The following is a 26,881-nucleotide window of genomic DNA, read 5'->3' as shown; positions in this document are numbered from 1 at the left end:
TTTTCTTTTTAGTTGATATGTTCTTTCCTTTACTGATGTATGTATTTAGAGATATAAATTTTCCCCTAAGTATAGTTTGGGCTGCATGCCATATATTTTGGAATGTTATCTCATTGTTGTCATTCCCTTTAATGAAATTATTCATTGTTTCTATGACTTGTTCTTTGATTTACTCATTTTAGGATTAGATTCTTTGGTTTCCAATTAACTTTTAATCTATGGTTCCATGGCCCTTTATTAAATACAGTTTTTATTACTTGACTTATTTATTTTGTGGTTACATTTATTTGACTCTGAGTGGGGAGAGTTGAGGATACCTACTAGAATAGTTTTACTGTCTATATCCTTCTATAATTCATTTAACTTTCCCTTTAATAATTTGGATACTACGCTATTTGGTGCATGTGTGTTTAGTATTGATATTACTTTATTACCTGTGGTACCTTTTAGCAAGATGTAGTTTCCCTGCTTATCTCTTTTAATTAGGTCTATTTTTGCTTTTGCTTTTACCTTCTCTGAAATCATGATTGTTGTACCTGCCTTTTTTACTTCAGCTGAAGCATAATAAATTCTGCTCCAGCTCCTTATTTTAACTGTGTGAGTCTTTCTCTTTCAAGTGTATTTCTTGTAAACAACATATTTTTGAATCCTGGTTGCTAATGCATTTTGCTATCCACTTCTATTTAATGGGTGAGTTTATCCCATTCACGTTCAAACTCATGATTACTAATTATACACTTCCCTCCCAATTTGTAGGAAGGGATTAACAACTTGGAGGGGGGGGGGAGTAAGATCAGGAAAGGCCGCAAGGAAGAGGAAGAATGAGGTGAACTTTGAAAGAGGCTAGTACTTTAAAGAGATGAAAGCATGGGAGGAATGGGAATGTCCTCCTCCTTCCCCCAGCCATGCATTGGGAAGAGCCTTGTGAAGGCTTGTAAAGGATAGAGGATGTATGCCCTGTGTGAGAGTCAGTTCAGTTTGGCTAGACCACAGGGAACATGAAGGCTAATAACGCGTAATTAGTCTGGAAATGTAGAGATTGGAACTGCAAGAGGATATGCTAGGCTTCATAGGTTTGACCAAAGGGTCCTTGTTCACAAACACTAGATGAGATCTGAGAGACCATCTAGCCCAAATTCCTGCTTTAAGAGATGAGAACACTAAGTCCCAGAAAAAATCAAGTGACCCATCCACAGCAAAGAGACACAGCAGGTAACTAGCAACAGCAAGAACAGAATTGCAGGTCTCCTAATTTTGAACTCATTGGCCTTTCCACTTCAGCAGTGAACCTGCTCAGTAAGGTGTTTAGCTGTATGGTGTGGTTTGCAGGCATTGAGATAAGTTATGAGAGAAGAAAATGATAAGGGGAGAATAACACAAGAAGACATAGATCGTATAAGGTTATAGCCATTGTCAGGACCATGCGAAAGAGGCAAAGGCATCCTGGTAATTTGTCTAAACTTATTGCATTTTTTCTTCCCTTCTTAAAAGGGAACTTTGAGATGATAGGGTCTTTATAGTCTATCCTTCTCATGTGACCGATAAAGAGAGACAACAATAACCCAACCACAGGTAAAGTAACTTACCCAAGTAAGCTAATGACCAAGCTGGGCTAGAACCCAATCAGGTCTTTAAAGTATTTCAATTAGTTGACTAACATTTCTGAGCAGTAGGTGTGCTGTTCTTGGCTGTGCAAGGATTTAGTAAGAATTTAGAAGAAAGAGGGGAAACATTACTTTCCTAGCATACTTGCAACCTGCAGATTTTGTGGTGGATCCCACCATAAACCACATTGATTTGCACTCTTATGGTGACCCTGGCCTTATGTGTTCCATCCTATGATGGCTTTTGTTTAAAAAGCACTGACAGGTTTCCTGTCTTCCCCTCCCCACCCCCTCCTCTACAGGACTCCAGTGAGATTATTTATGCAGCTGAACCAAGATGCTGACTTCAGCACTATAAAACACAGAAGCCTGGAGGTCCGAATGTAAGGGGTTGATTCGCTGACAGTTTTATAAGCTTCTGTAAATGCCAATGGCGTTCCCCTTTCTGTGGTTTACGTTTCAGTCGGGTGCAGGCAGGGAGAGGGGGGTGACTATATTTTGTTTGTTCCATCTGACTCACTGATGGAGCTGCCTAAATAAATCAAAACCCAGCTGACTTCTGGAAAGCAACTGCCACCACTCATTAGATCATAGTAGGGCTGGTTCTACACTGGCACAGGAGAAGTGTACTGTTTGTAATAATTCTGGAGAGAAGAGGACATTTGGGGTCTCTTGTTTCTTGACATTTTAAGTTCCCTTAAACTTTACTAATTCCAAGAAATTATGTTCTGGTTTTTTATAAGGTAAAGAGAATTTGTGAAAATGCAAGATTCTGTGTAAATATAATGATCAGGCCCCCAAAGAAGAATTGACAAAATGCACCTTTCTCCTCTCATTGCAGAGGTGGGGGAGAAGTGGTTGTGGGATATTGAATATACTTTCAAACTCAGTGGGTACATTGGTTAGTTATGTTGAAGTACATTTTTTCCTCTTTTTAAAAAAAATTTGTGATAAGGGATGACTTACTGGGTGGGGTAGACATATATTCAGAAATGAACTTGTAAAACAAAGAATATCAATTAAATAGAATTTTAAAAGATGTGGCAAACTAAATATTGGGAAATAACAGTTAATATTTCCATGGTATCCCTGAGTCTGCTTATGTGCAAATTATATTAATAATAATAGTAATCGCTTGTATTTATTTATTGCTTTAAGGTTTACAAAGCACTTTATTTATGTTTACTCATTTGATCCTCATAACAATCCTGCAAAATAGAAGCTATTATTATCCGCATGTTACAGATAAGGAAACTGAGTTAGAGAGAGGTCAAGTGACTTGCCCAAGGTCACAATTTATAAAAGTGTTTGAGGCAGGATTTGAACTTCCATCTTCCTGACTCTGAGTCCCTTTATATTATCCACTGGGTCACCTCTTGGTCTGTAGAGTATGTATGCACAGAGTACAATATTCAGCCTTTCATTCTCCTTATGAGAATGCATACATTTGAATGGTATACTGAAGAGTGATGGACCAAGAATAAGAATTCCAGAATTCAATTCAATTGAATAGGCATTTATTAAAAGACAGAATAGCTGGGCTTTAATTCAGGCAGAATTGGGTTCAAATGTGACTTCTTACCCTAAATGTGTGACCTTAAATTCTATGTGCCTTAAGCAACTCCATAGGATTTCTTAGTTAAATCATAGGCATATTCTTATGTGCATTGGCAGGGGGAGTTCCTTCTCTACATCTGGAGCTCCCAGTACGGCCAAAATCATAAATATTTTGAATGTCCAAGCAAATGCTTAAGACCCAAATATTTTGAAGACATTGTTCTAGGCACATGGAATACAAAAGCAAAAGTGAAACCATCCCTGAGTTCAAGGAGTTTACATTTTTTGGAGGGCAGGACACAGTCTACACACACATAAGTAAATCTAAGGACATTTGTGAAAAGGAGCATTCACAACAGGTGTGGGAAATAGGGGGAGGTATCCAGCAAGGCTTCATTGAGCAGGTAGCACCTGAGCAGAAACTTCAGGAAAGAGAAAGATCCTCCCATGAGATAAAGCTGTGGATGGGACACATTCCAAGCATGGGAAATGACTTATGTGGCTACAGTGAGAAGAGAGAAGGAGAGCCAATTTGGAGAAAGAGCTAGTAATCCAGGTTGGCAGGATCCTAGAATTTGTACAGGGAGCAATGTAATATGAGGCTAGAAAGGTGGGTCACAGTAAGCAAAGAGTGTTCAAAGCCAAGTCAAGGAGTTTGTATTTGGAAGAGTCTTCAATGTCAGATCAAGGAGTTTGCAACAGAAAATAGAAAGCTTATCTTTCATGAATTTTGAGCTGGGAAGTAAAAAGTACATCAAGAAGTTTATTTTGATAGTGGTGTGGAAGATAAGATAAGAGAGGGGAGAAACTGATAGATAACATGAATACCAATTAGAAGGCTAATAATAATAGTGTTGGCAAGAGATGATGATGGCCTGAACTAGAGTGGTAGTCATGTGAATACAAAGAATAAGGGAATCACATATTTTGAGAGCTGAAAGAGATACCAGTAGCCCTCTCGTCTAAATCTGTAAATGAAAGGAATCCCTGAGGAGGTCATCCAGCCTCTATTTGAAGACCTCTAAATAGGGGAAACCCACCGCCTCCGGGGCAGCCCATTCTACTCATAGAAAGCTCTAATTGCTAGGGAAGTTTTTCCTGACACGAAGCCAGAATTCACTTTTTTAAAGCTTCTACACATTGCTCCTGGTTCTACCCTTTGGAGTCAAACATAGCAAGTCTAATCCCATCTCCTCCTGACAGTCCTTGTCAAGTTACCTTGAAAGGTAGCTGAGTCTTTTCTTTTCTGGAATAAACATGACAAGCTCCTTCATAGACCCAAGGTTCTTTCTCACCCTGTTTGCGCTTCTCTGTATTCTGTACAGATTACCCATTTCCTTCTTAAACAATGGCACCCAACGTTGAGCATAATATTCCAGAGGAGATGTGCAAGGGCAGAGTACTTATCCTGTTTCTTTTGTTTAAGATATAACCATCTAGAGTCATATACTTCAACTTTGACCTCAAGGAACCACATCTAGAGTTGATCAAGCTGTGCTGGTTGGCAGTGCAACAGTCTTATCTTCCCATGATGTGACAACACTGAATTCATATGTTTGGGGGCATCTTTTAAATCCTATCGGCTGCCTAGGTGCATGGATGATCCTTCTTCCCCCAAAACTCATTTCTGACCTACCTTCTCTTATATTATAATCAGATGGTTCTTTCTTATGCCTTCTTGTTTCTTCATTAATTGATTTCTTCCTTAAGGTGAGGTGCCCCCAGATATATTTTTAGTTTCTCTAGTATGAGCCAATGACAATGATGGGAAACACTGTAAGAAAAACTGAAAGGTTTTCAGAGTTGAATATGAGCACCTAGTTTAGGGGGAGTTGTAATTCAGCCCTGGGAACCAGCTTGATGCCTTCTAATGCTGACAGAGCTGTGACAAATGCCACTATTCTATAAGGCTCTGATACATATTTCTGGCAACAGTAGCCAACCTGTTCCTTGCAGAAATGTATTTGAGAAAAAATATCTGTCAGCTCATTGCATTTTATAGAGATGTGAGACAGATTCTCATAGGTCACCATGTACAATCTGTGTGGGTGTTTCATTAGCAATTTTTCTTTTCATAACAAAGTTCCCCAAAGAAGAAATTGATGGTATATTAATTAGCCTGGACTAGAAATTAGTAGTCTTTAGGGACCCAGGTTAAAAATATGGGTCAAATGTATATAAAGATTTTTGCAAACCTAAAACATTATGTCAATGTCTGCTATAACTATCACCATAATTATTGTTATTATTATTATTACTATTCAATGATATGGTTTTGCTGAAACCTACCCCACCCCTACCCCTTCACCCCCACTCAACCATTTCTTCTTTCTGGGCTTTAGGAATCCCCTGTATTTTTCCCAAAGTTTTTTTTTAAATAACCAATTTCTGGTGTGACATTCACTTTGTGATTTTTTACAATGAGATTTGATTAATACATGCTTGCAATGTCCATTTGACATAGCAGCCTATCTAGAAGGGAATATTGAGAACAGTGACAATTAAAACAGCTAAATTAGAATAAGGAGTGTAACATGATAAGATAAAGGGGAATTAACTCTGAGAGACAGTCCCTGAAGAGGCATGCCAAACACAAATGACAATGTCACTCTCAGTAATATCTTTTTCTCTTCCCCCACCCCACCCCCTACCACCAATCCTCAAAGTTGGCTTCAGGGTTGTTTTATTTTCTTGCTTTGTTTTGGGAGACTTTTCATGGCTGAATTATATTCACATCTATTTTCTCCTTCCACTCATTCCATAATTTGCTCTTAAAATCCTAAGGTACCATTTACTGGATAAATATGTAAAACCTAAATACTTAGTCACATGCTCTGTTATGATTACATTCATCTCATCAAAACCCTGCAGGAAAGCATGGCCTACATAGCTATGAAATTGTAATAAGGAAGGGACTTGGATTTCCAACCTGCTGGGTTCCATCTAGGATATACTGGTTCATGGAAATATAACTGAAAAAAAATTCTGATACAGCATGATTAACAAGGTATTTTACATAGAGTATGTATTTTCATGTATATAATATTAAATTATAAATATTTATTATATTGATTTGAAACTGACTCCAGTAAATTTCTCTTGAGAGAAATTAATTAATTGATCAAATATTTATTTAGTACTTAGTATAAGCATGGTTCTATAGTGGACCATTCTACACAAATTATATACATTTAAGTGCGTTAAACTTCTAACTTGAATATGTGCTCATCCCAAAATTAAGAATAAAGGTGAAATTTGTGTCTCAAATTTATATATACTCTCTAGTAACAGTCAACTTCATGTAGCTTAAGATATACAGAAGGGGTTTCAAGGAAAATAAGAATAATTTCCATCTTGTGTGATAGATAGTATTGGATGCATTTTCCCCAGTGTACACTTACTTGCTCATGTTTTAAAGTAATTTTATGTGTTGCTCATTCAGAGAAGGGATATTTGGTTTCGAATCATAAAGGATAAATTAACAGGTGGATGGTTGTTTTAATGTGCAGAGAAATGCTGCTCTATCCATGTCTTAACTTGAGGGGCCAATTCATCATATGTGTAGACGAGGAAGAGGACATTGAGAGAATGGCAGTTGTGTTTAAACCACTTCCCCTGAGTCGTCATGTAGCAAAGGGCAAAGTAGTGAAATGGAAATCTTAGGGCCATAAATTCCATTCCTGGCTCCTCCATTGACTTTCTAAATGTCAAATCGAGTTGTCTTCTACACTCTGAACTTCAGAGTTCTCACACAATTCAATTCAATTCAATTCACATTTATCAAGCAAAAACATAATTTAAGGTAAAACAATGTTATATAGGGCCATCAGATAAAGGGCGTGACAGAGGGGTTTCCTAATGGCATGTGGGGATTTGTTCATACTAAGTTATATTGTTGTAAAATAACCAAGTCAGGGTAGCCTACATATGGCATTCTTTTACTCTGATTTTGGAAAACACTATAGAAACCCAAATTTATAAGCAAGAGGCGATAAAATGAATCATTTATTTACAAAGAGGATCTTTCATGGAGTTCTCTAAATGAAAAGATGCCCTAGTGTATTTACATTATGATTTGATTTATACAAGTGTTTATATATTTAATATATTATTTTTATTTACACAAATATTTATATATTTGATATATTATAAGTCAAGCTATGCCTATTTAAACTAAAATTTTACAGTATTTTTTGTATATCTAGGAATGCATGAAGGTGCATGAATACATATTCAAAATCCTTTAAATATGGAGAGTGAGAATGTGCTCACCCAGTGACAGGTTAAATTTTTCCTAATCTTTACATCCGATGGGGAATTTCCTCCAACTTTAATGACCAAGTATTATGTTCTGGAGGCTGTCCACAGCTCATCTACCTCTACAATGAGAAGGAGTGTTTTGTAGTAGAAAGAGTGCAGGACTTGGTGTCAGGAGAGATGTGAATTCTGATCTTGCCTCTAACATTTACTTGTGGAATAGGAACAAACCACTTCTATGAACTTTCTTCCTCTGTAAAATAAAGAAGGAAATATACAATCACTCAATCAATAAACATTGATCAAGTACATACTATGAACCAGGCATTGTGCTAAGAACTGAACTAAATGAGATAACGTATGTAAAGGATTTTGTAAGCCTACAACTCCATATAAACATTGGTTCCCTTCCTTTCCTTTCCATTAATTTGTTATTTTGGTTATATTTGATAATAATTTGTTATTTTTGTCAGTGTGAGAATTCCCTTCAATAATATAAATTTCAACCCTCTGAGAGTTCAGAAAAGTCAGTTGGCTTGTCCAGTAGGACACAGCCAGTAAGAGTTAAAGTCAGAATTTGAATCCAGATCTTCTTGAATGCAAGTTAACTAAACCTTAATGCTTCTCTAAATGTCACTCTATGGTTCTGGTTCTGTTTTGTTTATTTCAGGTGCTCTTTTTTCTTTCTGGACTGGTGTTGGCAACACCTGAAGAAGAAATTCTCTTCACTTATGCAGATTCGGAACTGTCCTGCAAGTTACAGGCTCAGAGAAATACCCGAGGCACAATGCAATAAGTGTCTTGGCCAGAATCACCAGCCAAGTGTGGGTCAGAGGTGAGATTTCAACTGATGTCTTTCTGCTTTGAAAACCAGTTCTCCTTCTACTTCACCATGCTGCCTTTCAAATGTCAGATATCACCATATTGTTTTCCCCAATTTGGTGCAGATTCATAGGCAGAATATATTGTATATCTTACTGGGAAGAGACCTGGATTCAGCCAGAAGACCTGGGGTAGAATTTTGGCTCTGTTTCTTATTTATGTGACCACAGGGCAATAAACTTCTTTTCTTGTCCTCTCATTTTTCATTTGTAAAATGAAAAGTTTGAAATAGATAGACTCAAAGGTCCTTTCTCGATCTCATAGAGATTATGATATTTCCTTATCATAAGATCAGGATGCCCTTGCCAGGGTTGTTGCCACGTGTTCCTCTCCCAGTATTTATAAATGATCATTAGTGATCTGTATTATATACCATGGTAGTACTTATAGTTTCTCTTAATCTAATGGGACAAAACAGTACTAAGCCTGGAATCAGAAGAATGTAAATTCAAGTCAGACCTGACACTTATTAGATGTCTTGTCCTTGGACTAGTCACTTGACCTTTGTTACCCTCAGTTTCCCCAACTGTTGGGTTGTAGTGAGGATCAAATGAGATAATAATTATAAATCAGTTAGCACAGTGTCTGGCACATAGTAGGTGCTGTATAAATGCTTTGGCAACTAGATGGCACAATGGATAGAATGCTGGACCTGGAGTCAGGAAGGCTCCTCTTCCAGAATTAACATCTGACTTCATATACTTACTAGCTGCATGACCTTGGGCAAGTCACTTAACCCTGTCTGCCTCAGTTTCCTCATCTGTAAAATGAACTGGGGAAGGAAATGGCAAAGCACTATAATATCTTTGCCAAGAAAACCTCAAATGGGTTCACAAAGAGTCAGACATAATTGAAAAAGACCAAACATATAAATGCTTATTTCTTTCCTGTCCCTTCCCCCTGTAAAACTACTACTACAATTAATGATAATAACAATAAAAGTTAATAATAGTGCAGAAGATTGTTCATTTAATATTTGTTAGATAGAAGCTTTAAAAGACATGGCCCTTGAAGACTGACAGAATAAGAAGAGATAGGAAAATATTAAACTTCATGATACTGGATAAACTACCTAGCAGAAAAGTTCCAAGGAGTCCTACCTACTAAGAACCACTCAATGTTGAAGTTAGGAAGGATGTTAAGGATCATCAATTCCAACCCCCTCATTTGACAAATGAGGAAACTGAGACCCAGAGAGAGATTTAAGTGGTGACATAGATTAAATATTTGGACATTCTGGAAAAGGTGAATTTTCATGGATGTTATAAAGTATCTTTCCTCTTGTACCTTTTTAGAATAATAAAATGAAGCTAGCCAATGGACAAATGAACAAAGAAGAGATATTGAATGGGGAGGTTCAACAACCACAAATCTTAACTTGCATCCAAGAGAAAGGAGAAACTATTTTGTTAAGCCAGAAACTTGACTTGGATATTCACTTCAAACTAACAAACTCCCAACTAAAATCTAATTTTAAAGAAAGTACCTTCACAATTTTGTTGCTAGCCAGTTGGAAAAATGCTGTTGGGGTCAACTGAGTAAAATGAGATTTTGAGGGGAAAAAATGAATTTTGAGAAGAGAGACTGTATGTATGGCTACTTCAGTGACTTGTTGCCAAGGATTCCTCCCACTTATAAAAAGAACTCTGCTAATATAATAAAAATAGATGGCATTCATAACGGTGCTTTAAAATTTGCAAAGCATTTTACACAAATTATCTCATTTGACTCTCACTAGCCTGTGAGGTATGTACTAATATTAACTTTATTTTACAAATGAGAACACAGAGGCTCAGAAACTTTATAGCACTTACCTGGGATTGAAGAGGTAGGAAGTATCGGAGGGAAGATGTGAACCCAGGTTTTCCCAGCTCCAAGTCCAGTGAATCCACTATGTCATCATCTCTCTCTCTCTCTCCCCGTTCCCCCTCACTCCCCTCTCTCTCTCTGACTACAAAGGCACGAATACATAGCAAGACTCAATCCCATCAGTCATTACCTGTGAAACAGCTGATTTCTCAGGAGGTTGTTCGTGTGGGTTTGGGGTTTGTTTTCAGTTCTTATGCCAAACTCAACTTTAAGGGCTTAATGTTTGAGAAGCTTCTGTGGTCTTGATCATCAGTTCTAAGATTTGTATGAGAATAGATACGCCACATCAGAATTTCTAAAGCACTCACCTCCTAATATGCAAAAAAATTACAATTAATAAATACTTTCCCTGGATCCAATCTATAAAACATTGTAATAAAGTTTCCATATTGTTTTCACTGCTAAATACCCTCAGATGATATTCAAGACCTATTATATATTAATTTCTACTAGAACCAGAGGTAGGGAACCTGGTGCCTTGAGGACATATGTGGTCTTCTGTCTTTGGGTACAGTCTTTTGAATGAATCCAAGTTTTACAGAATAAATCCTTTATTAAGGGGATTTGTTCTGTGAAATTTGTATTGAGTCAAAGGGCTGTACTGGAGGACCTATGGGGCCATATGTGGCCTCAAGGCCACAGGTTCCCCACCCCTGAATACACCTTCTCCTTCTGCAGTGGATAAAATGGGAGGGAGAAGGAAGTGCTAAGGAAAACATTTTAAGCTGTCTATAAATGATTATATCAAGCCTACAATATAATTACCATGACTATATTAATTGCAACTCTTATATCCTCAGTTATCTACATAAAACTTTCATTTTTGTTGTTTATTCAATTTCAAAGTAGTACCAATATCACTAAAAAGACTCTGCATTTCACCTGCAATTATCTTCATAGTTTATTGTTCCATCTCAATGATAATTACAAATCTGGGGTGTTGGGTATGTTCAGGGAGACTAGCTAGCTGTCGAGCCCCTTTCAGGGATGCTTTCTACCTTTGGTGTCCACCTGATCCACCTAATTCCAAGAAGCTGTATCATGTTCAGTGGCCACATGCCAGTAAACCATCTTGAAGACAGGTTAAAGCAAGTTGAGGATAACCTAGGGGTAAACCATTAGAGAGTTAGGGGGTGTCTACCCCACATATGTGAAGACTTCCCCTGGTGGAATAAGCAGGTGAGAACAGTTTGTTCCAACCACCATGAAGGCAGCTGAAGCAGGCATTGTGGAGAACTTTGAGCTCGGGTTAGACATTGAAGAAGCCAAGGCCATCCATGCATCCAGGGTCATCCCCAGTAGTCTTGATTCACTCCTGCCACTGGACTGTGAGACTCTGGAAGAGAGACTGAGGAGGACAACTTCCATGAACCTCTGCTTCACTTAAATCCAATTTATTCACAGATCAGAAGACATCACCCCCCAAAAAAGACAAATCTAGAACTTTCTATTTTTCAAATTCTTCAGGACCTCTCAGAAGCTTATGCATTATCACCTTCTTCCCTAGGTCTTGACATGCAAATATATGCACAGAATTGGTCTAGGTAGCCGTGAAAAAGAATTGTTAACCAATAATTATTTGAGCACCCAATAAAGTACTGTGGCATGAAATACCAGGTGTTCCAAAAGACTTAGGACAGTTGTTGAGCTTTAAGCACCATCTTAAGCTATTAAACTCTAAAACTGCCCTAAGACTTTTGGAAAAAACCCTGGTAGGGGAGACATACTCTATCCTTTCAGAGTAAAAAAAAAAAGATTAGGAAGAAAGATATAATAACACTTTAACATAAATCCTAGGTTTAGAGATAGAAAGGACCTTGGAGGCAATCCAATTCAACCTTCTCATTTTACAGATGAGTAAACTGAGGCCCGGAGAATAAATGACTTTCTAGGGTCACACAACAAATAAATATTAAAGACAGTATCCGAACCCAAGTATCTCTCTCTCTCTCTCTCTCTCTCTCTCTGTCTTTATATATATATGTATATATATACATATATATCTATAGCCTTATCCATTGATTTTTGTTGTTGTTGTTTTCAAATTACAGAATTGGCAGGAAGAGTGAGCAACATGGCAATTATTTATTAACATTTACTTGAACTTGGGACTTCTACTGCTTTAGAGCACACTGGGATGTTAAAAGGAAGTGACTTCCAGAATCTGCTAAACAGAAAACTCTTTCAAGATGGCAAAAGGGGAGAAGTTGACACTGACTCGGATAACTATAGTAACTTTACTACACCAGCCCAGCCTCAGAGCATCTCAAAGCAAGCACACATAACAAAACACCAATATGCAAAAAACATCTGGTGTCCATAGCTAGTATGCTTGCACAGCTTGTAAAAAGAGAAAAATTAATCCCCATAACAAAGACCTGGCAGATGATAAACATGAGATTTGGAGTTTTATCAGCCAGTTGTCATTGATTAACATTGATATAGAAAGAAAAAGGCCTTGTAAAAAACCGTTATCTAACGCTGAAGTAAAAATTCAAGGAGGATAAACTGAAACAGATAAAAGTTTTGGTTATGTTGCCATGAATATATTATTTGCAAGAATGATGTCTGTCCCCTTGCTTATGATGAGGAATTCAGAGAGCATAGAATTTTTCAAAATATTGCAAAACAAAAGCTTGTCTTTTGATATTTCTAGCTCAGCTGAAAGCACAAGACAATAATATAAGATTCGTGAAAAATCCCATTCTGTAAAGTCCAGATTGGTTTTACAGTCTTGGTGAAACAAGTTCAGAAAAACTTCAAACTCAATTCCTGCTTTCACAGTTACCCAGGAGAAGAACACTGGACTAGGGGTCAAGAGGCCTGGGTTTTATTTCTAATTCTGCTGCTAACTTTTCTGCATGACCTTGGACACTTTATTTTGTTACTTAGGACCTTGGTTCTGCAATTTGCTCAGTGAAGAAGATGGATTAAATGAGGTCTCAAAACGCTCTGGACTTTACCTGCAATTATGTTCATGGTATATTTCTTCCCTTTGTGTAGTGTCTCCTATATCAAAAATAATTACAAATCCAGAACCTTCTAGTTCTCAGATGCCATGACTCGATGAAATATCATTTGTCTCCCTTTCTTTACATTTTGCTTTTTTTCTATATTCAATGTTCAATTCACAGTTTTGATCTTGATAAGCTCTGAATGTAGATGGCAAAAGAGTGGTTTTCTTTGGGTGGAACAGATGTGTCTAGTCACTGAACCACTCAGAATGAAGAACAGGTTTATCTGAAATCTCAGCTAAAGTTCTGCTCAACTTTAGTCAAGCTTTGGTTTGCTTCTTTACCCTAACCAAAACATTGTTTATCATATTTTCCTTTTGTCTCTGTGCAGTTAGATTCTAAATAAGATCAACAGCAGAAACCAGTAACTTGTACTTGTGTAACACTTTTAACTTTTTTCAAAGTCTTTCCATGCCTATTATCTCAGAATATATCAAAGAAAGGGATTCTCAGAGCCTTTATTGTCTTACTTGAAACAGGAAGTCCCTATGAACAAGGGAAGTGTCTTTCTCTGACACAAGCTTCTAGAGTAGCTTTTCAATGTATTCAAGGTTCTTTAGTACCTAACTCCTTCCCCATCTGAGAAGGAAGGAAAAACAGAAGTAAAAAAGGATGGAAGGAAGGAAGAAAGAAAGAAGGAAGGAAAGAAAGAAAGAGAGAGGGAGAGAGGGAGGGAGGAAGGAAGGAAGGAAGGAAGGAAGGAAGGAAGGAAGGAAGGAAGGAAGGAAGGAAGGAAGGAAGGGAAAGGAAGAAAGAAAGAAAGAAAGAAAGAAAGAGAAAAAGAAATTTCAAGAGAGAGATAAAGAGAGAAATTTCAAGAGAAAAAGAAATAAGAGAAATGAAGGAAGAAATGAAGGGGGAGAGAGACAAGGGACACAGACCATAGCTGAAGAAGACTCCATGAAATGAATAAACAATGCTAATAGGAGATAAGGGCTAGACTGGGGGTTTTTTTTCCAGGAACATATATTGTCAAATTGGAGCAACTCTAAAGTCTTCCTGATCCTTCCTAGGATGGATAGAAATGAGAAAGTGGTAAAAGGGAAAGACTATGGAGGCATAGGGGAAAGAAAAGGATCAGGTTTGAGGGAAGAGAAATGGGAGGGAGAAAGAGAGAGAAAGGAAAGCAGAAGAGGGAGAGGGTTCTGGTTGTAGGGACGAGTGTTCTTATCAGTTCTTCAATGCTTTGCTGATCACTGTGAATCATAAATAAACAAATATAAGGAAAATATCCTTCTCTGTTAATGTGCAGAAGGATTTGGCAAGCACCACTTACTCCACTGAGGCAAATCACATACCATAACAGATGGTATTCATCCAACTGGAAAGACTCTGAGTTAGCATGACTGTTAAGCGAGATGAAAGTGCTGTCTCTTGGCTAAATACTATGATACTTACTTTATGAAGTAGGACAATACCACAGTGACTGAAAAAAGGGTATACTACAAATGCTAGGTATACACAGGGGTCCAGCATCAGAGGGCTCTAACAATCTTTAGTCTGAGTTTGTAGAGGAATTGATGTAGTCAAGTCCTAAAATTTACTCCCTCCCTGTCTAAGTGAAGTGTCCTTGATTACCAAGAGAATCCTGTAAAAGAAAGGACTTCCTCCACCCACACTACTTGCTAGGCAGAATGAAACTGGGTTTGGCAAGGTGGACAGATGAAGTCAGAGGTACAAACAAGGGGCACTTTAAAAAAATATTACTTTATCTTGATGCACAAGCTTTGAATTAACATTTATTTATTGAGGCAGCTAGGTGGAATTCAAATCCCACCTCAGACATTGACCAGTTGTGTGGCCCTGGATAAGTCACTTACCCTTTGTATGCCTCAATATTCTTATTAGTAAAATGGGGGTAATAATAGCACCTTTTCCCCAGGATTATGAGGAGGATAAAACAAGATACTATTTTTGAAAGGCTTTGCAAATTTTACAGCACTATGTACATGCTAGCTATTATTAAGCTCTTTCTATGTGCCAAGCACCATGTTAAGTCCTGAGGAAATACAGAACCACAACAAAAAATAGTCGCTGTCCTCAAGGAGCTTATGTTCTTTCCAATAAGGAGACAATGTGAACACATATACAGGAAGTATAAACGTAATATGCACAAAATGAATACAAGGTGTCTTGGCAAGAGAAATAGTGGCATCTGGGGGTGGTGGTAGGGAGATCAAAAAAGGCTTCCTGAGTGAAGAATCAAATGATTCTTGAAATGAGTCTCAGAGGAGGAAGGGGTGCATTTGCAGCATGGGGAATAGTCAGTGCAAAGAGACAGACCTAGGGAGTATGGTGGGTGCAGAATACAGACGAGTTTATTGTGGTTGGATCATATCATTTGAGGAAGGGCAGTGAAAAGACAGAAAAGGTAGGAAGGGATTCAAATGTCAGATAAGGGAGTTCATATTTTACCCTAGAGCAGGGGTTCTTAATCTAGGACCAGTGAACTTAAAAAAAAAAAAAAATAAATATATATATATATATATATATATAGTAATAACTGCATTTCAACATAATTGAAACCCACATATTGTATTTAAGCATTTAAAAATGCTACTTTGAGGATGTGCCCATAGGCTTTACCAGACTGCCCCAAAAGTTAAGAACCCCTGTTCTAAAGAGCCAGTGGAGTTTAGGAGGCTGTCATATGAAGGATGGATTCAAATGGAAGAAATTTGAAGGAAAGAGAGTCAGTAGATGGCCTTTCCAAGAAACAGAGAGGATCTATTAGGAGATGAGCTAGAGTAGTAGCAGTATGAGATGGGCTATACAGAAAGATGTGGGAATAGCTGCTTTCTGTGGCATGAGGTATTTACTTTTGTGATATGTTATGGTGAAGGATTAAACATGAAAGTAGGCACAATTTGCATACCTTGATGAGGGTACAAAAAATAACTTGTTTCACCAGAGTTTTCCTGAATCAAAGAGAATAACAATTTCAAGAGGTTTCTGAACGCAGGAATGAACTAGAAGTATCTCATTGGGCCATCCTAACTAAGTGCTCTTATACATGGTAACCTGGGTAATTAACAAGGTATTTTTATCCGACTTTGGCAATAGGTAAATTAAAGACAATGTCTCTGATCTGAATACATTTTCTTGAAACATTTACACTGTGGGAAAAAAAACACAACAAACTAACGTGCATTATTTAACCAAAATTTTTCTGTTAATGCGGCTTTTCCCTGTAATATATATTGTGATGTTTTTTTCCTCTCTCTAAGTAAGGCAAGTTTTCTTATCAGAGAATTTTCCATAATAATGAAATCATATTTCCAAATCCTGTTTCTTTCTAAATAGTTCAATTCGTGAAACATCAATCTTAGGATGATAGGATACAGGCCTCAAAGAGACCTAGTTGAGTCATCTAGTCTAGCCCTCTCATTTCACAGATGAGGAAATTGAACTCTAGACCTCTGGTGAATTGTCCAAGGTCACACAGGTGGCAAGAAGCAGAACGAGGATGCAATCCCAGGTCTTCTTATTTCCAATCCAGAATTCTTTCCACTATACCACATTGCTTCCTTTGTCATCTGGGTACCGTCCTCCCCCCTACCTCCCAATCATTTGGCGACCCCACCATCTACATTTGGAACACATCTTTCCCACCAATCTGAAACTCTCCAGACTTTAGATTTCATCTTGCCAACCATCTGTTCCTGTAAACATTACCAAATTACCATTTACCACCCCAAACCATGCTCCTGCATGCAATACACCTTGCCTGTGTGGATATGTATACACATTTGTGATTATTTTCAGTGTGTTCTATGTCACCTGTGAATTGTCTTTATTTAGCTGTGAATCATATTTACTCAAATGTATTATGTCTCTGCCATCCATTCTGCCTTCTCACTAAACTCTAAGTTCCTTGAAGGAAAAGGAAAGCATTTAGCTCAAACTATATAAATGTGTAGAACTATCCAATTCCACTGATGCCCAATCAATGTTTTGTATGTTCATATAATGCTAATACTAGCTAGCATTTGCACATCTACTTTGTGCCAAGCAGTGTGCTTTACCAATCTATCCCATTTGATCCTCACAATAACCGTAAAAGGGAGTGTTATTATTGCTTCTAATATTATTCTATTTTCCTTCCAAGATACATAACAGCTAGAGTCAGGGAAAGTATAGAAATCAGAATCAATTCCAAAAGTAGCATAGTATAGTAGACAGAGAGAATACCTGAGTCAAAAAGACTTGGGGTCAAAGCCCCACCTTTTACACATCACAATAGTGACTGTGTGACTTTTAAATCACTTAAACTTTCAGTGCTCCCAGACCACTTTCTCAAACTGAGTTACAGAGAAGATGCTGACCTGCCCTGTTAGAGGGAGGCCCCTTGTTTGAGATCCCAAATATAGGAAATCACAAATGCAGCCTTACCTTTTTAAAATGTTTGTAAGACATTGCTCATGCTCTTTTTTTAATTTTTATTTATTTTTTCTTTGGAGGGCAACTGGGGTTAAGTAACTTGCCCAAGGTTACACAGCTAGTGTTTTTTGGTGTGGATGTTAACTGTCTGAGGCCAGAACCAAACTCGGGTCCTCCTGACTCCAGGCCGACGCTTTACTCACTGCACCACTTAGCCGCCCAATTGCTCATGCTCTTAAGGAGATTGCATACTATAAGGTAACATTATGGTGAGTCCAGTGTCAACCTCCCTAAAATTTCTAGATCTTGTTTAACTGGACCTCACAGTCTTCCCCTTCTCTCAGATTCCTACTTAAACCACAAAGTGGGAGGATTTTATTAATATTATCTGTCCAGAATACAATGTCCTTTTGCAAGAAATTCAACTGACTTCTTGACCACTTATTAGCATTGTAAAGTGGTATCTAATTTGTTGTTTCCTCTTATTCCTAGGTCCCTCGGTGAATTCCTATTTCCAAAATTTCTCTCCAACATTGAACACTTGAATTCCACCTAACTTTCCACAGATGTATTGACTTACATTTCCCAGGTGAATACTGTTTTTTCTTCTTTCTTTCCTCATTCCTAAACATATCCCAGACATCTTTTTACATCCTTTTACATTATAACTTTGTCCTCTGCGTTGTCTGTAATGCTTCCTAATTTAGTATTCCTGGCAGGCTTCATTTGTGCTCTGAATCCTTTTTCCAATTCATTGATAAAGATTTTTTAATAAACTCATACCCTCAGCAACCCCTGGGGCCTTCTGTGAAACACCTCCCTATAGCTGGATCCAGTGTTATTTATTCATCATTCCATTAGCCTTGGTTTACAATTTTGGAGCCAGTTTTCAATCTGCATCACCATTTTCCTCTCCTAGCCAATTTGAACTTGTTTTGCAAGTAAAATTTCATGGGACATTTTTATCAAGTGCTTTACTAACATCCAAATAGATAACATCTGCTGTGTTCCCTTCAGCCATTCATTTTGGATTTTCTATTTTTTTTTATTAAAGCAAGCTATTAAGTTTGTCTGGCATGATTGTTCTTAACAAACCCACACTGCTATTTGTCCTGGATTTCATTATCCTATGGTTTGACAGTAGTTAGTTTCAATGAGTAGACATTTTCCCCCACTAGTATTTGTCCATATAAACATTAAAAAAATACAGCTAAACATTGAAATTGAGCTTGTAACACTGTATTTCACAAGATCAGCTCTTCCTTTATGTGAAGACCCCAGGAGCTCACTCTTTGCTCCCAGCTGCTTCTAATCACAGCTAATTCTTTAGTACAACGGCTGCCCCCATTTCAAGGGCTTAAACCAATTTCCCCATTGAACTGGATTCCTTGGGTGTATTTTAATTAGCCTTCTTTGGCTTCCCTTTATCATAGCTTAGAGCTTGCCTCACAGTTGTTAGTTCTACCTGTTTTTCATGGAAACTAGCTGTTCCACTGTCTATCTCTCAAGACTTACTCTTTCATTTCATATCCTATATTTCAGTGTTTCCTGCTCCACCCACCAACTTTGAGTGGCATGAGGATATGCTCCTTGGTAATTCATGCAGCACTTACTAACTGTGTGAGCCTGGTCAAGTCACTTAACCTTGGTTTGCCTCTGGAGAAGGAAATGGCAAACCACTCCAGTATCCTTGCCAAGGAAACCCCATGGACAGTATCAGTGCTCTATGGTCCATAGGGTCATGAGGAGTCAGATGTTACTAAGCAGATTCGTGCAGCAATTTTCACTGTGATATAGTGGGAAAATGCTGGGTCTAGAGTCAGATGAACTGAGTTCAAATTCTCGCTCTGCACTTAATAACTGTGTGACCTTGGGCAAGTCTTTTAAAGTCTTTGCCTCAGTTTCATCATCTGTAAAATGAGAGGGTTGGATTAGATGACTTTCAAGGTTCTTTTCCATTTATGATCATAAGCTTTTCTAAAAGATGCCTCCTGCATGATGTTTCCCCAGAACCACAACAACAAAAGAACATGGAGAACGATGAAACTGGGAGAAGAAAGAAATAGGAACTAAAAGAAATATTTGGAAAAGAAACATATCAAAGACTAATTGTGATTTATGGAAGATAGAAGGAGAAACAATGGGTGAGTGGATGGAACTAGAAAGTAAAGAATTGCTAATGGGCCAAAGGGAAGTGGACAAAGAGGAGGGAAGTGTTTGGAATGAGCCTCAAAGGATGGTGACACAATTTCTGGTGATGTCAGTTTGGAGATAGGTATGAGAAAGTTTGTGATATTTAGTCTGCAACTCAGAAGGCCCTTGAACAGAGAACAGTTGTTGAACTACCCTTTTGCTGATTCTGCATTCTAAATGGATTCTCAATGGAGAATTCTTTGCAGGCATTGACTGAGGCTAGTAAGGCACTGAAACCTCACTCCTGGATTTACTTTCCAGAAAGCAACTTTATTCTCTAGTTGTCTCTTGTTAAGTTTTGATAGGCATGTGGAGCCCCTGAATGGTGGTTATTGAGAGCGCTGCCTCTTAACAGACTTTGTCTGGTGCTTCTAATTCTGCTTTCTGGGGCTGAGTACAATCGGTCTAATTGTTCTTCCATGTGTTTGCTTATCGAGTACTCAATATGTCCTCCCTGAAGTCTTCTGGTTTAGGAGTATGGAGTGCATGAACAGGGGAACTCCACAGATCCTTTAGGCCTGGCTTCCCTTGAATTCTTGGGCATTACATTTGCTGAATCCTGTCCAATGGAGCAACAGGGAAGAACCAGGGAACCTAAAATTTAATGCACAACCTTCTTTCCTTTCATTGAAGCACAAACCTCCCAACTCTCCTAGTAACTGAACCACTCAGCTGTGTTTGTTTTTATATAGAGTCTGTATTAGGACCTATTGCCACATTAGTTTATTACAGCTATTAGTAGGGTTGACAAAGAATTCTCTTCCAACAAGTATGGATGGCAAAAAGAATGTTTCAGTAATCTTCCATATAACACATGATTTCTGCCTACATTCTGGGCCAAGTGATCATTATCTATGCTAAGGGTGCAGGTTGGTATCCTTGCTAGAAAAAAAAAGACAAAGGAGTTCAAGGGACATTTCTCCATTGTCCAAGTTACAGAGAGAAATGGAGTATCCCTAGAAAAGAATAGGGAGAGGAGTGCGATGTTTAAAAAGTTCAAGAGTCATAGTTTCTGGGTAATTAGTCATTTTTATTAATAAAAGAGGTCAGTGGCATTTTGAATGCCAAAGACCCTCATGGTGGCAAACTCACAATATATATGCCCTTGGAAAACTGTGTTTTCCTGAGAATTTCAATCAGCTCTAACTGGTTAATAATTAATGACCAAATATTATAATGACACATGGGCTCATTCTACTGAGGGTCTTGGGGGTAGTGACTTGGATCACCCAAGTCTTGATCAAAGAGATATCAATTTCCATATCACCCATGTGACAAAAACAAGAATCCAAGTTTTCCCAGACCTGAGTAAACACAATGAGCAGGAATCCACCCATTCACCTAAACGTAGAATTTCTTATACTATTTTTGATTAGATCTTAACCTAGGTAATCTCTCTCTTTGAGAGATATTTTCCACATAGGTTGACTTCTGGATAAGGAAAGAGAAAAGGGGGAAAACCTTGGTCCTGAGTCAATAATTAGTTATGAAATACAACAGAGAAATTATTATTTCTCTCAGGAGTTTGACTTGTGATTTTTTTGTTAAAGTATACTTCAGCATGAGGAAACTTGTTCTACCAATGTGGGTCAATACAATCTCTGCAACTTTTTTTTGTTTGTTTTTGTTTTTTTAATGCTTTATTAACTTCTGATTTACATCATTCGTTTCCGCCAGATTTTGAGTTACAGATTTTCTCCCCGTTTTTCCTCTACCCACTGCCCCAAAAAGCAGTCCCACAGGATATCCCCTCCTCCAATCTGCTCTCTCCCATATTTTCTCCCATAACACTTTCTACTTTTCCAGTGGATCTCTATGCCTCAGTGCCTGTATATCTTATTTCCCAATTACATGTAAGATGGTATTAATAATAGTATATATATATAAAAATATATATATACACACATATACATACATACATATATGTATATATATATTTGAATATTTGATTTTAAAATTTTCAATTCCAGATTCATTCCCTTCCTTCCTTGTCACCCACCCTTGCTGGGAAGATACACAGTTCAGTATAGGTTGTACATATGTGGCTAATGCAAAACAATAACATAGTAGATATATTGTAAAAGACTGACTATATTTCCCTCCCTACTCTCCCACCTCCCACTTGTTCTATTCTCTACTTTGATCCCGTCTATTTTCAAAAGTGAGTGCTTCCAACTTCCCTTCCCCCCAGCCTACCCTCCCTTCCCTCATCCCCTCTCTCATCCCCTTCCCCCCCTATTCTCCTGGAGGGTGAGATACCCTATTTAATGTGTATTTCACTCCCTCCTCAAGCCAAATTCAATGGGAATGAGGTTGACCCATTCCCTTTTGCCTTCCTATACTTCCTCTCAATTGTAACCATTTTCCTTGCCTCTTCTATATGAGATAGTTTACCCCAATCTGTCTCTCCCCATCTCCTCTCATTATATTCCTCTCACCTCTTAATTTCACCTTTTAAGTATCCTTCCTTCCTGTTAAATTGGTCCTGTGCCCTCTATCTATGTATACCTGTAAACATATGTACACACATTCATATGCCCATATACCCTAATATATAGACATATATATATATTTCTAATCCCTTCAACTACTGAGAAAAGTTTCATAAGTCACAATTATTGTTTTTCCATGTAGGAATGTTGATAGTTCAACTTTGATAAGTTCCTTATGATTCCCTTTCCCTGTTTACCTTCTCATGCTTCTCTTACTTCTTGTATCTGAATGTCAAATTTTCTATTCAACTCTGGTTTTTTCAGCAAGAATGCTGGAAAGTCCTCTATTCCACTGAATAACCATATTTTCCCCTGAAACATGATACTCAGTTTTTCTGGGTAGGTGACTCTTGGTTTTAATCCCAGCTCCTTTGCCTTCTGGAATATCATATTCCAAGCCCTTCGATCCCTCAGTGTAGAACCTGCCAGATCCTGGGTTATCCTGATTGTGTTTCCACAATATTCAAATTGTTTCTTCCTGGCTGCTTGTAATATTCTCTCCTTAATCTGGGAATTCTGGAACCTGGCTATAATATTCCTAGGAGTTTTCTTTTTGGGATCTTTTTCAGAAAGTGATCGGTGGATTCTTTCAACCTCTATTTTGCCCTCTGGTACTAAAACATCAGAGCAGTTTTCTTTGAGAACTTTCTGGAGGATGATTTCTAGGTTCTTACTTTGGTCATGGCCTTCAGGTAGTCCAATAAATTTTAAATTATCTCTCCTGGATCTATTTTCCAGGTCAGTATTTTTTTCCCATGAGATATTTCACATTGCCTTCTATTCTTTGATTTGTTTGGATCTGTTTAACAGCATCTTGATTTCTTATAATGTCATTAGCTTCCATTTGCTCCAATCTAATTCTGAAGCAATGATTCTCCTCAATGAGTTTTTGAGATTCTTTTTCCATCTGGCAAATTCAGCTTTTTAAGGCATTTCTTCTCCTCATTGCCTTTTTGGGCCTCCTTTGCCATTTGAGTCAGTCTGTTTTTTAAGGTATTATTTTCCTCAGTCAGGCTGTTGACTCTCATTTCATAATTTTCTTGCATTGTTCTCATTTCTCTTCCAAATTTTTCCTCCACTTCTCTTATTTGGTTTTCAAAATCTTTCTTAAGGTCCTCTATGGCCTGTAACCAGCTTGTATTTTCCTTTGAAGCTTTTGGTGCAGCAGTTCTGACTTCACTGTTTACCTCCTGTTCCATGCTTTGCTCCTTTTTGTCCCCAAAATAGGAGTATATTGTTGGAATATTCTGTCTGCTTTGTTTCCTTTGCCTGCTCATTTTGCCACTCAATTACTTGACTTTTGGGCTTTTTGCCACAGTAGGACTCTGCCACCAGACAGGGGAGCTTTCGTCCCAAACCCTGGGGTTTTCTCAGCTGCCTGAGGTATTAGATGGGTGCCCTCTCTGAGGTCTCCACACCCTCTGGCAAGCTGGACACACACCCCAGAACCTCCACCCTAGACTGCAATCCAGATCCAAGCAGGCTAAAGCAAGAGTGATTACCCCTCAGACTGGTGCTTGATCCCCTACACCCTGCAGGCCAAGAGCTGAAGCCGCCTCATGGTGCTGGCTGGCTGTGGCGTCTCAGTGGCTTTTTGCCCTGGGGGTAAAAGCCATGCACTCCCACTTACTGGTCCCAAAGTCCAGACTGCACTGACCTCTCACTTTGTCCTTTGTGTCTATGTGTTGATAAATCTGGAAATGGCTATGGTTGCTGCTGTCTGGAGTCCCTCTGGCCAGCGGCTGGTCAGGTCCACCCTGGGGCTAAAGCCTTGGCGTGGGGCTGGGCTTGGCTCCCAGAGTGCTTTGCTGGATTCCTGCCAGCCTGCCAGGCTGTCCTCAGCGGGAGGTTAGCTTCTCAGAGTCATTTTGTGGGTTCTGCAGCTCCAAAGTTTGTTTAGAGTCCCCTTTTCACATGGATTGGGGAGGGTGGAAGCCAGAGCTGCGGGAAGGACATGCTTCTACTCCGCCATCTTGGCTCTGCCCCCCCTGCAACTTTTAATTTTAGAGAATTGCCCACATTGAACACTAGTCTACATGCTGTTCCTTGTGCACAATCTTCCATCTGCTAGATCTGTGTTTTTGCACTAACTGAACCCATTCCTGGAACAACCTCCTCATCTCTGCCTCTCAGCATGCCTGATTTCCTTTAAGACTCAGCTCAAGTCACATCTGCTGTAGGAGGCCATTCTTAAGACCCCCAACTGTTAGTGATTCCCTTCTGAGGTTTCCTTCCATTGACTCTTGATATGTCTTGCATGTACCTACTTATTTACATGTTGTTAGGATGTTTGCCTTTCTTTGTATCTTCAGCACCTAGGACAGTGCCAAGCACACAGCAGGTGCTTAATAAATGCCTTATGACTTGATTCTAACTGAGATCTTCTTGGTTCTGAAACTTTCTCTCTCTCCCATGCCACACTACCCTCCTAGAAAACAAACCAAATTAAAAGAGGTTCAATGCATATGCAAATAACCTGTGTCCCACTTAAATTAGTACTCTCTTTGACTTGACACTAAGAGAGGATGACCAAATAACTCCTCTGAGAACAGTATCATCACAAGCTGCCAGATGGTGCCCCAAGGTTGAGCCACTCTGACTCACATCAGCTACGCACTTACGAGAAGTTCTTGGGTTTCTGATGAGCAATTTACTCCCATTAATTGAGCACTCTTAAACCATAATCACCTAGATGCTCTCATCTGTATTTTTATCTAAGGTTATCTTTGACTTAATCTAGATGGGGGAGGGAGGGAGGGAGGGAGAGAGAGAAAGGGAGAGAGAGAGAGATCTCTATGTGTGCATATGTATACATATGTGTGTGTCTGTGTGTATATGTTGTAAAGATGTATTTATGGATATGTTGTTTTCCCTATCATAGCATAAGTTCCTTGAAAACAGGCATTGCTTACTCTTTCTTTGTATGTCCAGTGCTTAGTACAATGTCTGACACGGAATGAGTGCTTAATAGCAAATGGTTGTTAATTAATTGACCAACATTTATAACTTGCTTGGCTAATGTTCACCCCCATACCGCAAGATATTAATCTTCCCAGCTTCATGTAATGTGACTGTTCATTTACATACAGTTTGGAGTACAGTTATATATCTCCAAAAGGCTTTATGCCAAGCAGTACTTGGTTTCATCATTTTTACAGTTTGTGTGTATTAGGAAAAAGGGGTCATCTCAACACTAACTTGATTACTGTGGTTTACTACTGTCCTGGCTGCTGTCAATCAGCTATGCTAGTCCCTCTGGGTCTACCATTTACTTCCTGTCAATTGGCAGATGAGAACTGGTCCAATCCTTCGACAGGCTGGTTACTGAAGATTGTTAAGTGAGATGCCACCATATGACTCCCAGAGTCACTATCCCAATGCATGGCAAATACTATCTCTGCTTCTTGCTCACCTTGGGATTCCCTGATTCAGCACTGCTCATATAGGCTCTGTCTCAAACTGAAATAGCAACCACTCTCTGGGCACATGCTATAAGTTGGAATTTCCAGAAGAGTCCACAAATGGAAAGAACTTGGCCACTGATAGAGACACAAAACACTGCATCATCCTTTTAAAAGCTTCTCTGTCAAACTGCTTTTGTCATACCATTTAGTGTAGCCTCCTAGGACTATTCAGGCCCACATTTCCTGTCTCTTTTGTCACCTCAAGATGTGAACACAGCAGAGATTGAGCGATGAGTACTTTTGGCTTTGGAGGGTCTGGTATCAGTTGCTATGAAGAAACAAACAAAAGAAAAGACTGAAGAAAGGAAGAGGAGAGTCCTGACCTGTGTGAGAAGATTAGAGAGTAGAAGAAGGTGGCCCTGAGGAAAAAGGAAAGAAGGACTGTGGAACACAAGAAGGTAAGAAATAAACATGAGGCTCACCCTGATTTTTATTTGAGTGGAAAATTTGAAAGTCCTTAAAAGAAGGAAGTATCTTGGGAAGGATAAAGATATGTACCCATAGGTGAGAATCAGGTGGGATTCATCCACTTAGGGTCAGGAAAAAAGGAGAGAGTAGCAGTAGTGGGAGACTCCTGAATTATCATAGGAACATAGATCTCAAAGGGACCTCAGAGGACTTCTAGTCAAATCTTTTCATTTTCTTTAAGAGATAACTGAGACTCATGGAGATAGAGGTTGCTGTTGTTTGTTGTTGTTGAGTCATTTTCAGTTGTGTCTGACTCTTTGTGACCCCATTTGGGTTTTATTAGCAAAGATGCAGTTTGCCATTTCCTTCTCCAACCTGTTGAACACAAGAGGAAACGAAGGCAAACAGGGCTAAGTGACTTGCCCAGAATCCCACAGCTAGTGTCTGAGGCTGGAGTTGAACTTAGGAAAATGAGTCTTTTTGACTCCAGGCCTGGTACTCTATCCACTGTGCCATCTAGATGCCCCCAGGTAAAGATCACACAGGTAGTAAATATCCAACGTGCCTTGAACCAGAGTTTTCTGAATCTAGAGTCAGTACTAGTTCCATTGTACCATGATGGTTTGAGGTATCGAGTCAACTCTTTGTTAATTTAATGTTAAGCATAGAAAGGTCTGCTGCCTCTTTGATGCATGTTACCAGGATATGACAAAAAAACCTCTGCAGACTAATCAAACCATATGACTACAATAAATGTTTGC

At 38.6% G+C, this 26,881-nt stretch overlaps 1 long non-coding RNA gene across 1 annotated transcript in view; it reads left to right on the top strand.

Annotated features, from left to right (window-relative positions):
- The window catches only part of LOC138176081 (uncharacterized), a 53,135-nt gene extending 26,974 nt beyond the window's left edge, over positions 1 to 26,161 (top strand). Inside the window, exons 3-6 of the long non-coding RNA XR_011172157.1 lie at positions 8,089 to 8,253; positions 18,056 to 18,152; positions 19,574 to 19,707; positions 25,918 to 26,161. This is a non-coding gene — a long non-coding RNA (uncharacterized lncRNA). The remainder of the gene's footprint in view (positions 1 to 8,088; positions 8,254 to 18,055; positions 18,153 to 19,573; positions 19,708 to 25,917) is intronic.
- The last annotated feature ends 720 nt before the right edge of the window (positions 26,162 to 26,881 follow it).

This window comes from Petaurus breviceps, unplaced genomic scaffold, assembly GCF_028583685.1.
Source record: "Petaurus breviceps papuanus isolate PSGF00001 unplaced genomic scaffold, PetGlider_PUasm1.0 81, whole genome shotgun sequence".
NCBI lineage: Eukaryota > Metazoa > Chordata > Mammalia > Diprotodontia > Petauridae > Petaurus > Petaurus breviceps.
This window is presented reverse-complemented; position numbering and strand designations above follow the sequence as displayed.